This window comes from Protopterus annectens, chromosome 8.part0, assembly GCF_019279795.1.
Source record: "Protopterus annectens isolate FY-2018-M chromosome 8.part0, PAN1.0, whole genome shotgun sequence".
NCBI classification, from domain to species: domain Eukaryota; kingdom Metazoa; phylum Chordata; order Ceratodontiformes; family Protopteridae; genus Protopterus; species Protopterus annectens.
The window spans coordinates 928,278,716-928,284,715 of record NC_056741.1 but is presented as its reverse complement, the minus strand read 5'-3'; positions in this window follow the sequence as shown (position 1 = coordinate 928,284,715).

Genomic DNA, 6,000 nt, shown 5'->3' with positions numbered 1-6,000 from the left:
TATTCTGCAGGTAATTTATCTGCTGAAGGGGTTGTTGGCTTAAGTTTTTGAAGTAAGGACAAAATGTAGGAGGTAGATATGGGTTGGAGGTGAAATGGAGGAGGGGTGGAGCTAGGCTTAGTGAGTTTGGAGATGTCAGGGCGTTGTTGATCAGCTAGCTTTAGAATGGCTGAAGTAAAGAAGGTGTTAAAGGCATTAGCTATTTCTGAGGGGGAGTTGGTATTGGAGCCTTGTGGAGTAGGTGTGGTTGGTTTACCTGGGGATAGAAGAGTATTAATGGCAGACCAAAATTTATTTGGTTGGTGGAGGAAGATTGTTATAATTGAGTGTAGAAATTTTTTTATCATTTAGGATAGCTTGTTTTCATATTTCTTTTTTGTTTAAACGAGAGATGGTCAGTTATATTTTTAGTGGTTCGCCATGTGTTCCAGGCTTTGTTTCTTTTAAGAATTAGTTGCCTAGTTTTGTTAGAGAGCCATGGTGCTGTTTTAGATTTTATAATTATGGAACGCAGTGGGGCATGGTGTTCAAGGATGGTGAGAAAGGTATTATTGAAGTGGTTAACTGCTTCATCTATTGGGAGTGTTTTAAGAGATGACCAGTTGACTTGCATAAGTTCATTTTGAAACAGATTGGGGTCAAAATGCTTTTTACAGCGGGATGATCGAACTTGGGTTGGGATGGAAGGATTAGTTTTATGCCTGATGATATAAGTTAGGGGAGTGATCACTAAGGTCATCTGGGAGGGTGCCTGTTGTATATTTTTGCTGGGGGCTGTTTGTTAAGATCCAATCAAGTACTACTTCTTTGTTACTATGCTTGTTTGCTCTTGTAGGGGTGTTTATGTGTTGAGTAAAGCCATGCAGGTTAATAAGAGTAGATGGATTAGTATGTTCACATGAGTTCCAGTCAATGTTTAAGTCTCCTAAAAGTATTGTTTCTTGTAGGAGATTTAGAGAAAGCCAGTTTAGCAGGTCTTCTAATATAGTGGGATTTTTCCCGGAGGTATATAGGTACAGATAATATTTATATTTTTGTGAGGATTAATTTTGAGTTTTGTAATAATTAATTCAGCATTTGTGCCAGCTAATAGGGTATGATTTATTAAGGTTAGGTGCAGGCCTGTTTTGTAGAGTATAGCTACTCCACCTCCTTTTTTGTTTAAGCGGTCCTGTCTGAGGATATTGTAGCCAGGGGGGAGAATTTCGTTGTCTTTTATTATAGGTTTGAGCCATGTTTCAGTTAGACAGAGAATGTCGAACTGTTGGACTTCAAGTAAAGCATGTATTTGTGGTATTTTATTACAGATGCTACGTATATTAAGTTGGGCAATTGAGAGTGATTTGGGAGGTTTTGTGGTTAGGGTTGGTTTTGTTTTAGCTAGAAGGCAGTTGTTTAGTACTGGAGATAGGTCAGGGCCTGGGTTGGGGTGTATATCTCCATGTATTAGTGAGCTAATTAGTAAAAGGTTATAGAATTGAGATGGTTTGTACTGGTAAATATCACGTTTTTTGGGGTTATGAATACAATATTTGGTGTGAGTTAGACGGTGATATTTAGGTAAAAGATATGAGGTGTTGTAGATGATGTTAAGATTGTTAATGAGTGTAGGTGGGGGAGTAGTTAGGGTATTTTTGCGTGGGATAGTAAGAGTTGTGGGTAAGCTTTGTTCATAGGAGGTAGAGAGATAGGTAGTGGTAAGGGTAGTTAAGAGTGTTAGTAGTAGGGTGGGGTGATGTAGGATAGGCATAGTTAGGTTGGATATATGTGAGTGACTTAGGATGTGGTCTAAGGAGTAGGAGGGAGGGACTAGTTGTGGAGGGTGGGGACAGGAAGCTGTTGTGATTGGTAAGATGAGGGGGGGGAGTGATTATGTAGAGATAAATGTAGAGGTGCTAGGGGCGGGTGAGATTTGGGGGCAGGGAGGGGAGCGGAGTGAGCCCAAAGGGCGAACGGAGCGGGAAGACACAAAAAGAGTAGTAGTGCACAGAAAACAATCAGTAAAGGTGGAGAACCAGAAGGTAAGCTTGTTGCAGGTATGGAAGAGGCAATACAGTGGAAGTATGGCGAGTGGTGAGTGGTCAGACTGTGTATCAGCAAAGTAAAAGTAAGAAGAGAGGTCTGTAAGAGGCCAGGGAGAAAAATAGAAGAGCAGATTGTGAGCTCTGTGGTCCAGGTACCAGAGGAAGGGTACAGGAGAGTTAAAGAACAGTTAAAAAGGGAGTCAAGCAAAGTTAGAGGGTGCCACCTAGTGACCAATAGATTAAATCAGAGTTATGCAGGTAGGAAGGGGTGAAATGAGGACAGTAGTAGTGAACAGAAACAGTATTAAGGCTGGAGGATTTAGAACTAACAAGGGTGGCTATGGGAGCTTAAAAATAAGGGTTTAGAAGGGCCTCCAAATAAAATTAGGGTATTGGCTGCTGCTAGTCCTGGGCAGGTAGCTAGACCAGAATTCTAGGGCCAGAAGGTTTGGATTATTCATATACAGTTAACATACTTTTATAGTCTTTGTATAGTTGTTTCTCCCGATGTATACAGTATTGGGGCTTGGTGGACACAATTTCAGGGTTTCCAGCAGGGAAGAGACACTTGTGAAGGAGGATGCAGGTTCCAGAAAGGCAAATAATTGAAATCTTTGGGAGAGAGAGGAAGATAGTGAGGTAAAACAGAGACAATTATTGGAGAGCAATTATTAAAACATAGCAACGTAGTGTCTAACAGGTGAACATTACTCACATTTGGATTTATACTTATAGTCTAGCTAGCATATCTGTTACTAAATAGGCAATGTATGTTAAAAGCTAGAAAATCTGGCACTAAATAGTGAAAGTATATTAAAATCACACAAAGTATTAGGTTATTTGCAGTCAAAATAACATAATATTAGGTTAAAGGCAGTAAAAATAAATTCTAAGGTAAGAAATGCAAAGCAGATATAACTCTAGTCATAGAGATGCGGACTCGAAATAAAAAATAGTTTGGTGGGTGAATATATGGAGAGAGGTTGATTAGGTAGATACATTACAAGGCCAGAGGTATTAACATGGCGTGGAAGCGCTCACTTATAATGGTTTCTATAATACAATAAGAAGTAGCGACGCTTTTTTTTTATTGGTGGGTGAGGCGGGAACTATAAGCTCCAACTGTTGTTGCAATTAGAAAATCTAATGGGGTCAGCGAGTGCTTATCCCCAGGATGTTTAGCGCAGTTAAGCTATCAGATCCAGTGTAAAGATAAATTGGTGTGCGCTGATATAGCGATACCCCTGTAATAAACTGGGAAATGCCGTTAGTATAATAGTGTCAGCGAGTGCTTGTCCCCAGAATGCGTGGCACACCTGAGACTAACAGATCCAGTACAAAGGTGAATTAGTGTGCGCTAGGACAGCGATAGGCTTTAGAATACCCATGTAAAATGTCAGGAAATGTAGTTAGCGTGCGGTGGTCTAGGAGGGATAAATGGAAGTTCTGGTACGTAGAGGAGTTAGACTAAGGGGGAATATTGAGGGTAGTGGTATATAAGGCGCACAATATTAGATGCGACTACCACAGAGAGATGCTGCCTAGAAAAGCTGCTATATATGTATTGTGGATAGAAAATATCTGCGATCCCTATTTCAACAATGAGTCTTCTATGGTAAAGGTATATACTATGTTAAGAAAAGGCGCCAAAAGCGGGGAGGTAGTCAAAAAGGAAGTGGTACAGCACTCTAAGGTCAGGATTTAATACGCTGGGGAGATAAAATGTATAGTGCGCAACTTATATAATACAGTGTTAGCGATGGTAGCTAACTAGTCAGTTAAATATTTTATAAGCATTACAGAGAACTCTGCAGCAGAAAGGTTGATAAGGAAGACGCCTGAGCGTCACTGGCCATTTAAGTGCGCAACAAGCATTCCTTCAGCTCAAACTTTAACTGACTGGCTAAAAAAACATTCAGAGTAACAATAACAAAAATACAGTGCTCAGGTGGCGATTCCTAGGCGAAACGCATTTAACTACAATCTAGTACATAACACAGCATGTGAGATCAGAAATGTCTAGGGCAGTCCAAGCGTTAATACATCGCAATCTTGGGTTGCAGGCAAAATATCAATAAAGCCACGTGCTTCAGCAGTATATCAGAACGGTTTAAGCAATAAACATTTCTAAATTTAGTTGTAGATGCAACATCTAAGTAGTATTTCTCCGGTCTAATGGTAGTAGTTTACATTCAATTTAGTTACAAGTGATGAAGTGAAACACACATGGACTTTAAGTCAGAATACAGTCGTACCCACTAAAAACACAGAGGTATAAATACCAAATAATATATATATATATATATATAGGTCCCCTTCACATGGTCGACAGTTCATATGGTCGACAGTTTATTTGGTCGACAGTTCATTTGGTCGACAAGCAGATTTGCCCCCTTCCCCAATGTTGTGCAACCCTGGAGTTGATATATATACTTAGGGGGGGTGTGGGGGGTGAAGCCCCCCACCTAAAATGCTTGTTGATCAAATGAACTGTCGACCAAATAAACTGTCGACCATATGAACTGTCGACCATGTCAGATAGACCCATATATATATACCTGGAGTTGATATATATACTTAGGGGGAGTGTGGGGGGTGAAGCCCCCCACCTAAAATGCTTGTCGATCAAATGAACTGTCGACCAAATAAACTGTCGACCATATGAACTGTCGACCATGTCAGGTAGACCCATATATATATATATATATATATATATATATATATATATATATATATATATATATATATATATATATATATACATACTCATACATACATGTCTTTAGACAGCATCCGAAGTGGTCATATCTGAGTATAACATGGACCATAGCAATCACACATTCCGACCCCCCCCCAAGCAATATGAGCATAACATATGAAGAGTATATGCCAATACACTATTACAAATATGTTCTATGGACACAGTCACCAACACAACTGCAATGACTGCAAATATCCATGACAGAAATACACAGACAGCTTTCATTTTGCAAAACTTTATTACATTCCGATGTACATGCTATACAGGAAGCATTTATTAGTGCCTTAATGAATCAGCCTGCAATTACCATAGCATTAGTCCACTAAGGGATAGGTGTTCACATAGGGAAACAACACCCACACACATATAGACATTGTATAAAAGGGGTTCCTACACACCTGCATGTGCTATGTACACCCACCAACATCTACCTCACAACCAAAATAATTACATCAATACATACTGTCATACCATAACCAATTATTCAACTACTGTACAACATCTGCTAAAACCTTAACATACTTGGACACAGACACACTAACATGGCCCTATGTGAAATAGTTGCTGTTATACAACTGAACAACTGCTGATGTAACAGGGTTTGTATGAATTAATCCGTTTGAGGTTTGAAAGGTTCGTACACCAGGAAGTGTTACCGAGTACTGATTATCAGCACAGTATGATACACAGTAACACCAAACTAAATATGTCTGGTAAGCACACTGTAAACCCCCTAACATTATATGCAAAGCTAAGCAACCTTGAGCTGGTCAAACAAACTGGCCATATTAAAACATATGCAGAAGTATTAGGTACAGACAAACCCTGCACAAGTAGCAATGTTCAGAAATATAACAGCAGTACTCACATTTAGACCAAATCCTCTAGGCATTACACACAGTATATTACTGTTCATCTCCATACAGCTTTTGCAATAGATTCCAAACAACACTTCCACGCTGTCTTCCTCACAAGTAAGGCAAAGAGACAATGCCAAAGTGGAGTACTCAGTTATACTCCACTATAGCCATGGTATTGGCTAAGGCAGTAGCAGCGCAGCTGATGTGCATGTAATTAGCTACTTAGGAACACCAATTGGTCATCGGGATAGCACATGTTACTGATCTGTAACTGTAAAAGGTTGCCTTGTCACACATTCAAACCATCTGTATCTACCTGTAGGATAGTACAAAACACTGAAAGACAAACTGAAAA